Source organism: Anser anser (genome assembly GCF_964211835.1).
Source record: "Anser anser genome assembly, chromosome: 5".
NCBI classification, from domain to species: domain Eukaryota; kingdom Metazoa; phylum Chordata; class Aves; order Anseriformes; family Anatidae; genus Anser; species Anser anser.
In genome coordinates, this window is record NC_139725.1 from 6,385,815 (window position 1) to 6,404,015 (window position 18,201).

Consider the following 18,201-nt stretch of genomic DNA (forward strand, 5'->3'; position numbering starts at 1 on the left):
ACTAAGCTTATTTCAATTTTCTGGCTATATCTACACTGCCCCCTAGACCAGCCAGGAAAAAGCAGGCATCCTCACCCTCTCACCTGCTGAAGCTTGCTGGGGGACGTCCAAGGACTCCCAGGATTAAAGCACCCCTAGGCATCCTATCTTGACTCCAGCTATCTCCCATCTTGGTTTGACAAGCATGAAAATGACAGGGGAGTGCAGAGGCAGAGGGCTAGCAGGTGTGCCTGGAAACAGAAACATTCAACTCTGGGAAAAGTGAAAGGACGCTGCATGCGTGAAAGGTCTGCCCTATTTGCTAAACAGAAGCCGGGGAGAAGGATCCTAAAGCCATAGCTGTGCACGGAATTGCTGACATCACTGCCCTGGTAATTAACCTAGATAGCTTATTACATGTACAACCATCTGTCCACAGCTCAGCTTCAAGCCCCAGGTACTTGAGGGAGAGCCCACAGGCTGCCATGCCCATACAGAGCACAGCTGCAGGGGACAGACCCCACGGCACTGCCAGCCCCAGACCTCAAAATTATCAGCCCTGCTCCAGGCTGGCTGTAGAGCAAGCACATGGAAGCCTAAGAAGTCTGGTTCTCCAGCAGCAGCCAGAGATCTCTCTAACATGATATTTAGAAACACAAACCCTTTATTTTTCAAAGCACTAAAACTAATCTAAAGGTATTTCATGTTTGCTAGAGACAAATAGCTTGTCAGACCCACTATAAAACAAACAGTGTAGCATTTTGATGTGGCAGGAAGCATAATTTTACCTGCTTTTACTGCACTGACCTCTGAACCTTGGCATTACAAGTGGAGAAGCAGCTGTGTATTTGGACTCGGGACACCCTGCTAAGTGCCTCAGTCCGTGGGGCAAGCGCAGCGAGTGTCACTCAGTGATTAGCACAGCCAGGGAGGGGAAGACCCAATGCCCCCCAGCCAAACAGGTGCACAGCACTGTCACATCCCCAACACATGTCCTGTGGGCTCATCAGTACTGTCAGCAGACTACTATCAGCTTAATTATCAGTAAGTGCAACAGGAGACTCCCAGTGGCTTAGCATCCTAGTCATTCCTGTCAGAGGCTTACTTTCTTCCAGCAATTTAACAGGAAGGCTTCAGAGAATACCCTATGAAAAAGACTAGCGTGAAGTCAAGAGTAAAACAGATATTTTTGTCAAGTCCACCAGGGACCTAGTCAAGAATTATTCTAGTATGGGAAGTGTAAAGCTCATAACACAGTAAGAACCTCATGGTGTTCATTAAAATGAAGTGTAAGAACATTAAGAGTCCAGCACTTCTCAGTCATGGGTATCTTTCAGTAATCCTGCAGGCCCAAGGGTCCATATGAAATGGTCCTGAACGCTGCCTGTTACTTGAGAAAGCAAGGGCACCTCCAGCACATTAGCATTTGGGCCCTGATCCAAGAAAGCACTTAAGCACATGCTTAACTTTAAGCACATGAGTGCTCCCACCCACATAAAAGGTCCACTTATTCACTCAAAACTCAGCATCTGCAGAAATACTTTACTGTATCAGCTTCTCCAACGAGCATCTCACAGGATTATGCCCTATCAAGTGACTCTGGAGAAGAAACACCACCTAAACCAGAGCGGACTTGAGGCGGGGCTGCCAGCTCCCAAGAGCTGCCCATGCACACGCCGCCCTCCCTCTGGAGGCCGGCAGCCGCCCCGGCCCTCACAGCAGCTGCAGGGAGCCTCTCCCGAGGGCAGCGTGTCTGGAGCTGCCATCCAGCCATCGCTGCCCGGGTCTGAGGCAGCCATCTGCAGACTATTTGCTCTGGCCAAAACCTTGCCTGCTTCTCTGAAGGCTGGGGTGCAGGACGGCGGGCCTCACAAAGCGCTGCACCACACACAAGCTGCGAGGTGCTCCCAGTTCACCACAAACAAGGAGTTACAGGATGAAGGCAGCAATCTACTCCAGGCTGCTTGCCTTGGAGCAGCCTCCAACACCTAGGATTACATGCAGAAGGGGTGGTAAGGGGACAGGAGCAGCCCAGAAGTCGATGTATAGGGGCAGAGGTTGAGGCAGTAAAACCCAGCTCTAAGGAGGCAGTGGAAAGAGACCTGCCAGCATGTCCCACGCTCAGTTTAAGAAGCTCAGCAATCACCAATATCACCTACAGCTCAGGATCCCACAGCAGTAGTACTCATTCCTTCCTCCAGCTACATTCAGAAAAAAATGAACCGTTCCCAGTGACAGACCAGGTACCCTCAAGGTAGCCCCTAGCTCAGCTATCAGACAGAAGCCCTTGCCCAAAGGCCTACTTCAGCCTACTTCTGCCTCCGTGGAGGGATGGATGCTTGGGTGCTGAAGGCAGGATCGCAGTACGAGCAACAGGGGAACTGCAGGCTCAGGTGCTCCACACAACACCCCTTACACTACATGGCCTTAAGGTTACCCCTACCATTAGAGATGCAGAGCTAGTTTTAGAGTAAGTTGTTACTCGTTACAAGCTAGTATACCAGTTAGTAGAAGTTCAAATACAATTACATTTGAGGAAAGCACTAGGGAAAAAACAGCAAGATAATGTTTTTCACAACCACTAATCTGAACAAGGCTGCTGGGCCTGAGCCGTGCAGCCCTGCTTTGAGCTGCAGGATAAACCCCTGGCCTGCAGCACAGCTACGTGGTGTTGCCAACCCACCCGAGGTCAGGGTGCAAGCAGCAGCCAGCTCACATGAAAGAAAAGCCCTCGCTGCTGTTCAGCACAGGGCGGTGCGGCAGGCTGCTTGCAGGCAGGGAACACGAGCTGCTTGCACGGAGCTGCGAGCTGGCCACCCACCGCACAGGTTCCCTACCTGCTGCTCCACACCAGAGCACGCCCTGCGTGCAGGATGCGGCACAGGCACCTGTCAGCTGTCACCCAGTGATTTGTGACACATCTGAGGGGGATGGCTGGAGCACTGTTTACAGCCCCAGGTCACCTTTGGCCATGTGTGTTCCAGCTGCTGGGAGCACTTTCCTTACCGATTCAGATCAAAGGCTGCACCAACACAAACATGAGTTTCACAAGTCAGTCAGCTGCACGCTGTACTGAAGGCCTGCCCGAGATGCTCTTCAACACTTCTCTTACCGTGCCTAAAACTGCCCAGCAGTTTGCAGAAGGACTAAGATCAAGAAGACTGTATTTGTAGTCTCAACGCTAGCACCAGAGGATGCGGTGACTAGGCAAGACTTAAGAGTTTTGTACATACGGGAACAAGCCATACTTCTTACTCAGCTTTCTGTAGTGAACTGAATGCAAACCAGCTTTTTAGTGCTTAATCAGATACAGACTACTTCAAGATCTAAATACAACACTGCACGGCACCTGACAGAGGGTTTCAAGTGGTCTTGGTAAGAAATTCTTCATGCTTAGCTGCACCATTTTAAGATTAGAGGAACAGGCATCCCTGCAAAGAGGTCAGCATGCAAGCCTTGTTCGGCAAGAAGCAGGGATGCACAAGGTTGGGGTTAGTCACTGGTCAGACTGAAGCAGATGCTAGAGAAGTTGAGGTTTCCTGCACTGCTACTTTTGGACTTCTAGTACCAAGGAATAAAAGACAACCACGTCCACATCTGACTATTTTACATTGAAAGGAGTGTAACCAGCATTAGCTGTTTTCTTTCTATGTGTCTGGCAGAGATAGATTCATCATCAAGAGATGTTTCCTTCCCCTGACTTAACAGCTCTTCAATTTGTGTGGCCCCTCTATGCTAGTATATTGTTTGTGCTTTCTACAGGACCCTACTTTAAAGTATGACATGTTTATGTAAGAGGCATTGATGGCTAACACAGGCTTGGGCTCAGTAGGGCATTTGGGACGGTGTCACAGAGGAATGCTCTCCCCTGATTTATGAGCACGTTCTAGTTACTCAGGTGGAGCAGCAAGACCTGGCGGTAAGCACCACCGCACAGATCAGATGTTTTAAGTTCATAGATCAGCCTGAGGCACTGCCAATCACCACAGGGTTGTGGCAGTAGAAGCTCAGCCCTCTATTTTTAAAAATGACAAGCAGCCTGAAGAAAGAGAAGCAGCCCTCCTCCTGAAGCCTTACAGAGCAAGGTCCTGTACCATTCTTAGGAACCCTGTTCTGCACTTTGATGACAGCACACATACAGATTCAGAGATGGAGATGCTTCTGCTCACCTACAAGCTTGACTTTTTATGCCATTCTTTGTTAAGACATTTTCAGTTCATTGTTTCCAAATGCTCTCTCAAACTACTTGAAAAAACCTTCACCTCCTCCCTTTTTACTTACAATGGGCACAAGTGGAAGAGGCATTCCTTAGAGCCCTTTGACTGCAGCTTCCATGTTGGAAAGCCTGCTCACTCCCCTGACCTCCCCCAACAGAAATCAAGTTTTAGAGCATCACCTGCTTCCCCAGCAGCCAAGACCCATATCCAGCCTTTGGCCAGACCCTATCTATGCAAGGCATTTCACTGAGAACTGAAGACATTGAGAAGTTTCCCTCATTTCCTTCATAGTGTGAACAGCTTGCTCGCATCTGAAGTCTGTGACTTTAGGATTCAGGGACTCAGATTTATTTTCTCCTTATGCTGTTACACCATCCTCTGGTATCACCAGCTTCGCACTACAGCTCTGCAGCATTACTCCCCTCTAGAAGCCTGTAACAAACTAACATGCCTCCCATCAAGTACCAGGGGATTAAGTTTCATAAGAAGAGAAAGAACAGAAGTAGGAAAACAAGTTCTCCTTTGTATTTCTTATAATAAAGATCCTGGAGTTAAACGGAGTTAATTTAAATGAAACCATTCAGGGTACTATGTGCCTCTAGAAAAACGGTATGAGGACTTTGGTCCTAAGAAGTCAGTCTAATTAGGCAAGGCTGCTGCTCTCACTGATTCTGAATGAATTACTCACCACTGTGGTGAACACACAAGCGATAACTTATTGTGAAAGCTCTGCGAGTTTTGTTGTCTTGCAGACCCAGGCCTACTATCCTCTTTGAGGAATGCCAGGACACCCCCTACGGTAGGGTATTAAGCAGACTCAGAGTTCAGCTCAGAGACAAAAGACACCCCCAGACAACCCAGTACATCAGCTCTGTACATGGCAGTTACGTGTGCTGGTAGTTAGCCCATTGCAGATGGTTACAGATGCAGAGCAGACATTTCACCCAGGTTCCCAGACAAGTACTCTGTGTTTTTACAAATAAGCAATCCACTTCTGTACACATACCACTCAAGGAACAGGAAGAAATGCCAACCTAGTCAAAATCTAGGAGAAGCTGATTACCTTGCAGAACAGGAGTCACTTGGAGCTAGCCTGTTAGGGAGGTTAGCTACCCTGCTACTGGCTCCTGAGAGAGGCCGTCTGCTGTCCTTGCACAATGACCATTGACAATGGACAAGTGCAAGTGTTTGGTTTTTTTTTTGTTTTGTTTTTTTTAAGTCTGTTTAGTAACATAGTACAGAAAATACAACTCTACATGTTAGTCTTTTCTTTCGAAGCAATAGGCTCAGGAATAATGGTCCTCACTCCTACTACTAGCATTCTTTAACCTTTGCCACCTTTCCATGCCAGTACTGTCTGTGACACGATAATTCAAATGACTAAAAAGAGGGAAGTGTACAAAATACAATCTTGATGATTACCACAAAGCATTCTCCTGGGAACAAGAGAATACCTGTTAAAACTAAGTTCTGTAAAAGCGCAGAAACATACCAGGTTGTGGGGGCTACCTTGCCCTGACGCACACTACAGTGGTTATACTGGGAGACTGGGGGCTTCTCCAGATCTTGATTCCAAGATTTGAAATGCTAAATGAAAGTCTAATCTGCAATTAAAATCTACCTAATATTATTTACCGATTGTGTAAAAGAGTAATCAAAGATAAAGAGATCAATGAATAAGAACTGCTTTTCTTGAAGAAATATAAAACTCAGTGTTATTCTCACTGCATTTCTTCAAAAGTGATCTCCAGCCTAGCTCTCTAGACAGAGTACAGCCCTCTCAGACTAGGCTGCTCAGGGCTCCTCCAGTCAAATTCTGAGCATCTCCAAGGGCAGGCATACCACCTCCTCTTGGGGCCCCTGCTCCAAAGCCTAGCATGCTCCCTGGGAATATTTTTCAAGCATCTAGCTGGAAATCCCCTTGCTCCAAGTTGGACCTGTTGCCCCTCAGCCTCTCCAAGTCTGACTCTTACCTTCTATGCTCTCCTCCAACAGGTAGACGTAGACAGCGGTAGGTAAAGCTTTACCTTCATCTTCCCTTCTCCAGGCTGAACAAACCTAGCCCTCTCCTGGTGTATCACATGCTCCAGTCCCTCACCACCTTGGTGGCCTGTTCCAGCATGACCATGCCTTTCTTGTACTGCGGAGACCAAAACTGGACACAGTCAACCCCTCAGATGCCATCTCTCAGGTGCTGTGAGATGGTATCCAGCAGCTCAGGATGGTGCAAAGAGCAGTGACTGACTGAAGACTATTTGTATGGTTAAACTCTACCTGTAGGAGTTACCACAGAAAATGTCAATACAAGTCATAGTTTGGGTATTACGCTATATAATTGGAGACTATGTGCAGAATGTGGATATTTCCATTTATTTCTATTAATTTACATGTGTGCAAAACTAATGGTTTTTAATATGGAATTGTGTTCCCAGACCTGAGGTCTGTGCAATCATTCTTCCTTTTCCAAAACATTTGTAAGTAATGATGCACTTTTTTTTTTTCTTAGTACCAGAAAATACAGTAGACTATGTGGCATGTCAAACTGCAGTTATCATCAACACATCCTCAAACCATCAGGCCTTTCACTGCTAAACAATCTTGGTGTATTCTTCAGGGTTTTCCTTCACGTATTATTTCTGTGAGAACTGTAATTTGTAATCTTCTCCATGCTGCTGAACACAGATGGTAAAAAAATAAATCAGCATCCAAGTGAAAACCACAACATGAAACCTAGTTTGGATGGGTTTCATAGGAGCTTAATAAAATTATCTGAAACAAAACTAGGGGATTGTTTCGAGTTTGAATGCAGGATCATTCAAGGTGAGATGCCATTTTGTCCAACCTCCTGCTCAAAGTTGGGCTAGCATTAAAGCTAAAACCGACAGGAGTTCCCTCTCAAGGTCCATTCTTCCAAGAGCCACAGTCTTTTCAGAGTAGCTGTTTCAGTTCCAGCAACTCTTTCATAGCCCAGCACTACCCATATGAAATACCCTCTTCTTTTGAGGTATAAACTGGGAGCGAGTTGACATATACTAGTTTACCAGTTAAAGCAAATGATTCTCATTTTCTAAAGGAGACCAGCCCACAAACGATTCTTTTGAAATCTCATGCTCCGAGTAAACACTGCAAGGTCTTTAGTGGGAATATACACTGCTTTTAATATCTGTAATGACAAATCCATTCTACCAAGACCAAACAGCAGGGAAAAAAATAAAAAAGGCACAAATCACAAAAAACTCCACAACCACTGGTGCCTGGTTAGATGGAGGCAGCCACAACTTTAGTCCTAGCATACATCAGCGTTTATAAGAGAGACAGAGGCTGAATGATTTGGAGAGGTCCAGTGAACTGGTTGCTACCACAGGACTCAATTATTCCCTGCATGTTCCACTCATGTTCGCCATGCTTGCCTGGTACAAGGATAGGCTGTGTAAACCTAGCTGGCAATCCCATTTTGGTTCCAGGCTGTGGGAAAGGAAATAGAAGTTTCCTTTGTTTTCCATCTATTGAAATGCTTTTAGCTCCTTTCAGATTTGTCAAAACAACAGCTCACTTAAGGAATAATCTACCGTTGGCTTAAACCTGTGTTTGGTACAGGCTGCTAAATGCCTTTCTCAATTTGATATGCTACACTGACATACTGCACCTTTTTGTACCTCTTTCATTCCCCTATGGTGGATATAATTCAAAGGTATTACATGAAGTAATAGCTAGCCCCAAGCGAGTCAGCTAAACCTACAAATTGATGTATAATGAATATGATGTAGTCAAAGCTAATTAATTGCTCTATATTCATCGTCATTCTGCCATTACAAAGTTCCTTCCCCTTCCTCTCAAGGGCTTTCCTCCTTCACTCCATACTGTTTCTGACTTCTTCCCATTGGTGTCCAAAGCTCTACAGCTTTCTTAAATTAACACAGGATTCTTCCCCAAGCCTACTGACATTATTTCCATGCACATTTGTCTGAAGTTCCTGCTCTGTTTCCTTCCAAAGGTCTTTAGTCCTGAAGATCTGAACTGAACACAAGCCATCAGTGCCTTCTGAAATACGACTGCAGACATCTGCTGCTGGCTCATCTCCTGCTTTGCTCTCAGAGACCTGTTCTGAAGGCAGCTGAGTCAGAAGCGAGGCGCTGGACCTACCTTCTCGCACTATCTCCTTTCCTCCTGTTTCAGTGGAGCGACGACCAGGTAGGGAGCAGGCTTGAGCCCTCCTCACACGCCCACCTTTCTGAGCAGCAGCCAAGGCACACCCGCAGAGCTGCACCACACCAGCTGGCAGCTGGCACTGTCTGTCTCCCAGCAGCAGGGCATTCATAACCATTGACAAAATGCTATACACTTCCAACGTGATGTCAGCGTGTTAACCTCTGCCAGTCCTGTATCAGCACTGGCGAATGATTTTTTCTCTATTTTTTCTTTAAAACTTACTTTCTTATTTTGAAAATGAACTATCAATAATCAGTACTGACTACGTCGAACAACAGCTGAATTTATTTTTTTTTGAACTTTAAGAAACAAATCAATCCAACGTCTACATACGCTACCTTTTGGGGTATATGAGCCTATGCGAACATCTTTTGGAAGGTGCTGAGGATTTTCCACCTATGAGAGAAAACAGCTGAGAGAATTTGAGGGATTTTCTGGAACTTACTTATGAGCAAATTGCTCTAAATCGGTGTATTACAGCAAATCTGTTATTGCTTTTAGGAATATGAAATAAAAATATCTTATCTTAGTTCAGACTAGCAACCAAAACACAAGGAACTCTTTTAAATGGCATAACCATAAAGCCTCTTTTACAATCTTACAGTATTTAGGTATGCATTGCTTCCTGGCTCAAAAAAAAAAAAAAAGCCAATACTATAAACAGATAAGATAAACGACTGCAGGGAGAGAGAGCATCGTTTATTACAGTAATGAAGACTACTGGAAAAATATACAGATCTCCACATATAAATACAGATTTCCACATATAAAACCACATCTATATTCTCAGTCCACTAATAAGAACACGCCTGTTGAATTTCACTGTGATGACTCAGGGTCTATATGCTTTCAGAGAACTTGAAAGATGGCTGGATTTTCAAAGCTGTTCCTTTCTTTTTTGTATTTACAGAATGAGGTGGTCATATTTTCATTGTTCATATATGTGGTTATTCACTGGTAAGCTTCAAGATGAATACAGGATCAGAGACATACCTAATCCAAGTTAGTACATCTTCTTATCTCCTACAGTGCTTTAAGATGTCATCTTTATCACAGTAACATCTTTGGTTCTAGAAAATAGGATGAGGGCAACAGAAAAATATTTGGCATGGCAAACTAGTCCTGCCCATCTCTGGGTCTATGCTCACGCCAACAGCTACCACATTTAGTAACTGCAGGGAGTGGAAGCTCAAGATCAGATGGAACGCAAATGCCCTGCGCTCCCAACCACAGTACGCAACGCAGTTGTTTCTCCCACTTGGGTTTAACATGTTTTTCTTAAAAATAAATAAATAAAAGCTTTACCATTTCCCCTCAAAACAGAAGAGGTTAATGCAATATAGACCTTCACCTGAAAATTGAAAGAGACTGTAAGAGCATTTGCCACCTTGGGTTCCTGTGTGGAGAGCAGCTGGTGCCAGTGGAATGCAAGCAAGGATACTGCCAACAAACGTGAAGTCCTCTGTACCAGCTCTGTACTAACTTCCATCACAAGGAGCATTTGCAGGGTGAGCTAAGAGCACAGCACAGGCACTGCAGTCACGTGGGAGCAGATGACAGGAGGAAACGGATGCAACATTTGCAATTCTTCAGCCCTGCTGTGGATCTCCCGAGAAAGGATACACACTTTTTTTTTTTTTCAGGTTAAATCAGCTCTTAAGGACACCCTCCACCATGCAGTGAACCAGCCAGCAGCACCTCAGTGTGAGAGGCAAATCCCACAACTTCTGCATCCCTGTGGAAATAGCAGAAGACTGATTAATCAAACACCGTGCCCTTTCTGAGAAAAAAACAGTAAGATAGCGAGGGACAAAATTCATATGAATGTACCAGCACCTCCTTCCTTCTTTGGCAGAGAAAAGGAGGAGCAGACTCTACACGTCCACCCTCTCCCCAGATCACAGCAGTCAGTCAAAGCAGGCGGGGAGAAGGGGTCTTCTGCAAAGCCTGTGCCTTTGAGGCAGCAGAAGGGCAAAGCTCAGTTTTACGACTGTTGGCCCTAACACAATTTACCATTTACCAACTAATCCTCCTCCATTCGAGAGCACAAGGCCTGCTAAAGCTCTCATGTCCACTTCTCTGATTCTTCATTGTCCACACTGACAGAGAGAAGCCCAAGACCTAATCGGTGTGTAATTCAATCGCTGTCCAGGCTGTGTCACAGCACAATGCTCTGCTTGTAGTGCCACGGGTTAAGGCAGCCAGCTACTGTTATGCACCACAGCAGGTGTGAAGAATGTCACTCGGTCTAACTGTATGTTACCACTCTGTCAAGGTCCACTTCTGATGCTACTTTCACTCACCACTTAATGATTGTTTTTCTTACTGACAACAAGCTAATTGTCGGCTGTTTAAAAGGGCACTCACAGTATTTTTGATCTTGAATTGGGAACTCTTAAACAGTGTAACATGGGCCTCATACAAAGTAAAACCCTCTGTTGTCCAGATCCCCAAAACATGAAGGGCTGCTGAAAATCTCTTTACTTCCTTAGTCTTAATCCAGCAATTAATACATTATGACTTACACCATCCAAAGTGCTTCACTTTGCTGTGCCTCACACTGGACAGTGCCACGCACCATTTGGTAATAGCTTAAATCTGCAAAGCTCCTTCATACCTAATTCCATTTATATCAGTGACAGAGAGGCGCTTCAAAAATCCTATCCACGTGTAGATGGATAAAAATCTCCAGAAAACAAGATTAAATGTGCTGCCATACTTAAATACAGATCTTGGGCGACTTTGAGAATGGCATTTGGTGTGCTTCCAGGTTTTGTTTTTATTTTAATTTGCTACACCAAAAGGAGTAGAAAGTTGCACCTCCAGTTTTCTTGATTCACACCACAGTGCCAGGAAGCTGAAGAAGAGAGGTACAGAGGAATAATGCAGGGCAACATCAACCGCTTCACCCAAGTGAAGCTGTACAGGTGTGCACAGCACCCAGCCGTGCTACTGGGCAGATAAGGAAACAGTGGGAACTATTGCTGATAAGGCTGCAGCAGCAAGAGTGAACTGCAATTTACTGAAAATGGTAAAAACGAAGGCACACTAAACCAGAGAATGCCTTCCTTCACACAGACGTGCATCAAGCACTTTTAAGTCATGTGCAACATTTCTTTCCCTGCATGCCAGTGACACGTCCAAGGGCTGTGAGTGCAGAATGAGCACAGACACCACCTATTTCTAAATGCATCTACCTCCCTAACAGCCTTGAATATTTCATTCACGTAGAGTTTCCAGTGATACTTCTCTAGGTCCTTAATTTTAACATGGAAACAATACAAATAGGAGGAATACATGATCGAAGAACTGCATGTGCAGATGGAGGAATAGCTTTTAGTCCAAACGAACAACTGAAATCAGCTGGATAGCCTAACCAATCCAAGAGGCAAGTAAGCCAAAATGGAAATAATTTTCCTGCCACCACACAGATGATCTTAAGTCAGTATGTTTGGCTATCTGGAGTTCTTCTGTGTAATTCCATATGAACACTACGTCTAGCAAACTTACCTAATCTTGTAAAGGGATAAAATACTATGTCACTCTTTCAAATCCTGGGACGGTAGCAAGGGGATGAAGACCATTCAGCTTCTTACCATCAGCTGCAGAAAAGGGCATAGTATTCATTACTCAAAATACGAATTGGCCATCTGCACTTAGGACGTTAACAAGTCTTGCTTAGTGCTGAAGCCAAGCTGCTCATTTCACCCATACTTGTCTACTGCCATCACTGACGGCTGATTTCCAAACATGGGCAGACAACAGTTTACATGGCAGGGGCCACGAAACATTCTTGCATCCTGAATCAGGATTCAGCAATGCCATGTGCCAAGCCTTCGAAGCATGTACAGCATTTACGACTGAGTACCTGCGGAAATCCCATTTCCTGACAAGGAGAGGCCTCCAATATTCTTGTTTTTCTCCTGGGCTTATGTGGCGTACTGACCACACGGACAACAGGGTTCTTTTAGGATCAGTAACTGCGACTTCTTTATTGATGACATAACTTCATCTCTCTCTTACTGAGGGCCTAACTTCATCTCTCATATTGAAGACATAACTTCATTCTCCTTGTTGCCTCCCCATATTGAGGACAGGCTCCCTTCTTATACCATTCGCCCCACAGCAGTACTTTCCCAGTCACTATTCATTGGTCCACAACTTTGCCCGGCAGCAGCAAACACCCAGCAACTTCCACGCCTTAACGGCTGGAGAACAAGCAGTCCGAGACAGCAAGGCGTCTCCTGAATCACCCTTCTTGGTTCCCTCTAAACTCTTTACATTCCTGATGGCCTCATCGTTAAGAGTTCGATTTTATCACCAACCATGGGGCTTGTCGACCCCCATGGCCACACTCCCACAGGCTTAGGCCACACTGTCATGCAAAATGGCCTGAATAATCCTTTCATGGTTACACAGGGAAGTGTCCTTGCCCAGCATTTCACTTCCTTACGGGGGTTTGGTCTGAGCTTGGTCAAGCAATCAGCAAAGACACATGGAATGAAAAACCTGGTTGATGGGATATGATTGAAACCACGCACAGGGTAGAAACAAGAAACCTGCATCCCTGCCCCATCCCCTTTGCTCTAGCCCTGGTTTGCTGCTGCTCTACCTTTGGTGTGGCCTTTCTTTGCCTCTTCCTCAAACTCTGGTTGCTGCTGTCCAACCCCCACATCTCTGAACGCCCCCACGTTGTCTCCTCACCCTCCATTTACCTGGAACCATTTCCTCCACTCCAGCAGCTGCTTCTTAACCCCAGTTTCTCTGATTTTGTCTTCTTCCCTGGCTGCTGGTTTTGGCAGTGTGTGTGTGAAGCCCAAGCTATCACACCTAGCAAACTATCATCCTGCACGCTGCTCTGCGCCTAATCTCACCTCTGCCAGGCAGCTCACTGGAGCTTTAAACCAACAGCTACAAACACCAAACAACTGTGAAATGCTACCAGCCCTCCAAATTTCTCACACGTGGCCACGAACCTGACAAGACAGGTTCATCATAATGGAGATCAAACGTTTGTCACAGCCCTGCTGGTATTTAGAGGTCCCTCAGCCTCATTTTGGGAACCAACATCCATCCCTGGGCTATGTAGGCTCAGAATGCCAGCCCCTCTGTCCCAGTTCCACCATGATATGTTACAACGATTCTCTTCTGCTAAATACTGAGTATAAAAATCCGATCTCTGCAGCACGCTCCCTTTTCCTTCCCTCCTGCTGATCAGCTCTCCCTCTGGGTAGCTCAGAGCCTACCCCCTCCTATTGGCCATGACAGTGTACGTTCAAACAGCTGCTAGGGCTGGATGAAGCACCTGCTCCGGGCAACAGCAGCTGGAGTTCATTTTGGGTCCAAAGGGCCGAGGCCAAGCAGGCTGACCGCATGTGCATTAATCCAGTATCATCACCAACTCCACCAACAACAGGTGCCTCTTTGAAGAGGGAGGGAAAAACTATTTGGGGAGGAATCAGAGCTTTATAAAGGATATTATGGGCCAGGTCCTCAGCTGGTACATGCTCAGTTAAAGCATGTATTCTCTTGAAGTTATATGAGTAATGCTCATATATGCCAGTAAAAGATTTGGCCCTCTCTCAGTGCTGCTTCTGTTCCCTTTTCGGTTTTCCTCAGGATTTTTCACCTCCTCTCTGCTCTGCACTGATCTTCCTTTAAAAGGGAAAATAAACCTTCCTGCCCCTTGCTTCAGAACAAACAGCTGAAAGTCATAAGCTACATAAGGCAAACTTCAACACCCTTCTCTACACACGTAACATGGTCTAACATGGTCTTACCATTGCCTTACCAGATGTGTCCCTCAGTCCTGCTTGGGTCCCAGAGTCCAGATCACGAGCATGCTTTAACAGGAACAAGGATGATCCTGTTCTGAAACACATGAAACCAAAGCCATTAGATTCCCTTAAGAGAAGTCTGTCAGCCCAGGCATCGTAAGAATTGACACGTACTTGCTCTGGCCAGTGGTCCACATAGCCCAGTGTATTATCCATCTATGGCCACTACAAAATAGTCTGGGAAGAGTGCAAGAAACCCTGCCAGAAGCAGCCACTGGCTCAGATGGCTTCAAGCAAAATTTTCTTCTCATCTTATTTTGCTAGAAGCTGGTTTATGTTCCAATGTATACAAATCTGTTTTTTTTTCCAAGTCATTCTTAGCGTCTTACTGATAAATGTTTGGATTAATGAAAGCCTGTACGTTTGTTTTTGTGGTGTACTGACCACACGGACAGCAGGGTTCTTTTAGGATTGGTAACTGCGACTTCTTTATTGATGACATAACTTCATCTCTCTTACTGAGGGCCTAACTTCATCTCTCATATTGAGGACATAACTTCATTCTCCTTGCTGCCTCCCTGTATTGAGGACAGGCTCCCTTCTTATACCATTCGCCCCACAGCAGTCCTTTCCCACTCACTATCCATTGGTCCACAACTTTGCCCGGCAGCAGCAAACACCCAGCAACTTCCACGCCTTAACGGCTGGAGAACAAGCAGTCCGAGACAGCAAGGTGTCTCCTGAATCACCCTTCTTGGTTCCCTCTAAACTCTTTACATTCCTGATGGCCTCATCATTAAGAGTCTGATGTTATCACCAACCATGGGGCTTGTCGAACCCCATGGCCACACTCCCACAGTTTTTTTTTTTTTTTTTTTTTTTTTTTTTCTCCCGAGTCCTGTCATTCTGAGCTCCAAAAAACAGTTCAACAAATCCGGTCTTACTCCTTGCAATGACTCTGGTGCCTGTTTGCAGAGAACCTGGAAGCTCTCTAGAGCCCAAGTGCAGAACTGGATTCACAAAGGTGGCATCTGAACACATTGCCAAGAGCACTCTGCTTACAAAACCTGAGTGAAAGCAGACTTTCCAAATTCCTGATGATGCTCTATTAGAGGAAAACACAATCTTGCTACAAGCTGCTCATGTGAACCGGTCACAATTTTCGTAACTTTGTATCCTAGGATTTATTTCCTTGTGCATCTTTCCATTGGTGCCTTTCTGAGATTTAGATTGGTTTAAGTCACTTTCCCCTTGGGACTACATCTCAGCTGGGTTATACCACAGAAAGAAGCAAAGCAGAGACAGCTGAAAGAGCAGAGCTGGTGACCAGAACAGCACAGGCAGAAAAAAACATCACCCATCCTTAACAGCTATTGACATCTCATCCAGGAGTACACACAAGTGTAAACTACACTGCGCTGGCTTTCGCATCTCCATAAGAGTCAGTGAATTTCCCTTGACAAACACTGCTGTACAGGCTCGGCAATGCCATTTCCTCACCAGCAAGAGACATTCACAGAACGGCACAGGAACGCCCAGTGCTAGAAACTTGTTCTCAGCTGCTGCAGGCTCACGGATTCCCTCTGAGGCTTTAACCACAGTTCCAAAGTTGGGAAACATCAAAGCATGTATAAACATATGAAAAAGGCAAAGCTACCCAGTTATGCATCTGTTTTGTCCACATCTACGCCTGAGGGAACCGCATACATAGGGATTACCACTTTGCACACTTAGTACCGAGCAGTATGGGTACCTATATGTTAGTGCCCTTCAGAGTACGAGCAATAAAACACTCCTAGCTCTGACAGGCACAGAGCTTTTCCTAAACCTCCGAATCCTCTCTGCGGCTTGCTGTCACTGGGCACATTTCACACAGACCAGCTGCACAGGATTTATTCAACCAGTTTTTGGAGTATCAAAGCTAACTTTTTTGCCTTTGCCTCAGGCAGACGCTTGGTATGCAGGATTTCAACCAGAGAACAAGCAGTTCTGTGAAATTTGCAAATACTCAGCAAAGTGATTTCTAAATTATAAAAATGATAGTACCTGGAGCCAGTGGTCTAATAATCAAAAAGTAAAGACTTCACTGAACCACTCTGGGTAACACCATGGTGTCCTGAAGACCAGAAAAAGTAACTTCCCAGGACCGTCAGTTAATGTTGCTGGCTGCCTTAAGTGCCATGATTCCAGTGAAATCAGGCGAATGCCCAAATCTGGAGATCTTCTGCACACAGACAATGAAATCAAAAATGATTTGTCTGATCCTTGCAAGCTGGCACAGAAGACTTTGCCTGGGACATACTGCCACAAACAGACTACAATCTAACACCTGCCATCATAAGAACTTTATAATAGATTTAAAGCCATTAAAATTAGGTGGAAAATGATAGGAAAGGGAAACCCTTCAGAACCAAAACACCTATGTGATAAAGGATAATATACAGATGGCCTATAAAAGGTGTTTTGAGCAGAAAGCAGTAGTAAAGGGTCATTCTGTGACTGGAACTAGAAGAAGAATTACTTCACAGGAATTTACCATAGTCTTTAAGGTCTGTGCTGTTTGAGTGAAATTATTCACTTCTGGTTTGTCCAATTCACCCCCACTAAAACCGTACTAATACAAAATTTTAAGCATTTACCTGATGAATGTTCACATTAAATTTGCTCAGCTTCACTTAAACTTTGAGAGGGATCTTTTTCAAACAAAGACTGTGAAAACGGCTCATTCATATTTTTTTTTGACGAATGCAAAAGCTAAAACATTTGGAATAACGTCCCCTTCACCTGCAAACGTTTTGCAAACCTCTCACCACATCCGTGGCTTCAATTTCTTCTTTCTCTCAAGCAAGAAGCAAGTGTCATCAGTCAAACCATTTATGCCCCTGGAGTATCTGTATTTCAGAAGCAGGAACTCTTGGTACTAGCAAGGACACTAAAGAACATTGATTATCAGCAAAACACAGTAGCAGGACAATAAAAGGCTCTGGACCTTCATCAGAAGATGTAGTTTTACTACAGGCAAATATTACTAGAGCCCAAATATTCTCAATATGTACAGAGTGCATCTGCTCCTCCTCAACTCGAAGAGATCTGATGTTCTTTCAAGGGCCACTGAGTGTGGAGCGCACCTACCGAAGTTTACACTGCCTGGAAGGCATGACCTGCAACCACTGATTTCAGATGGCACAAGCTGTACCTAAAAAGGGGCACTGCCTTTTCCAACACGTCAAGTCTCATTTTCTCATTTGTCCGAAAATAAGTACAGATTCTTATCCACAGATGTGGAAAAGAAAGTAGAACAGGAAGGCAAGGGATACAAATTATGAAAGACTTTAGGTAGTTTGGGATTGCACAACTCCCTTATGTAACGCACTGCCTGGGGTGCACCACACGTTTTCAGAAATTCCTCAGAATCAGGCCCTTAAATTTGTTCCAGCGCTGAGACCCAGCGGACTCAACCTGCAGTAAGTGACTGGACATACGGTGTGCCACGGACAGATCGCATCCATGAGCCTTACGTTTGCTGGCCTGTGCTTTTTTCAATATAGTTTGAAATAACAATTGCAAAAATCCGAGACAAACAAACCCTGCCAATTTAATCTTACTCCTGAGAGTAAGATCTCCTCTTCAAGAAACGAGATGGATAGTATCTGCCAGTACCAACGGAAATTAATAGTCCACTTAGAGTTTGAGTGTATTTGTGAGAGAAGAAATAGAGATTGAAGGGCCAAGTGCCATGCTCCTGACCAGCTGAAGCACGCTGCTCCGTCTGCTGCTCAGCCTGGCTGCCAGCCCTCTGTGGCCACCAGGCACACAGGTGGGGGCACAGGCAGCTCCCAGTGCTCCGGCTCTACTCACAGACCCGATGCTCCAGCCGAACCGCTGGCTTCCTGGGAGCTGACAGCTCTTCAGAGGCACAGATGAGGTGAAAAGACGACTCGGCATACTAACAAGTTTGTAAGTATAAGGAGGAGAGAGTAGGGGAGAGCAACCCAGCGCAGGTGAATCGTCAAAAGTTA

The 18,201-nt window shown here is 45.3% G+C and overlaps 2 long non-coding RNA genes across 2 annotated transcripts in view; one reads left to right on the forward strand and one right to left on the reverse strand.

Moving 5' to 3' along the window:
- The window catches only part of LOC310900927, a 56,082-nt gene extending 46,500 nt beyond the window's left edge, over positions 1-9,582 (forward strand). The window contains exon 3 of the long non-coding RNA XR_014585463.1: positions 8,191-9,582. This is a non-coding gene — a long non-coding RNA (uncharacterized lncRNA). The remainder of the gene's footprint in view (positions 1-8,190) is intronic.
- The window catches only part of LOC310900922, a 72,444-nt gene that overhangs the window by 41,086 nt on the left and 13,157 nt on the right, over positions 1-18,201 (reverse strand). The window contains exons 10-12 of the long non-coding RNA XR_014585459.1: positions 14,186-14,276; positions 11,916-12,007; positions 8,340-10,140 (exon numbers count right to left, since the gene is read on the reverse strand). This is a non-coding gene — a long non-coding RNA (uncharacterized lncRNA). The remainder of the gene's footprint in view (positions 1-8,339; positions 10,141-11,915; positions 12,008-14,185; positions 14,277-18,201) is intronic.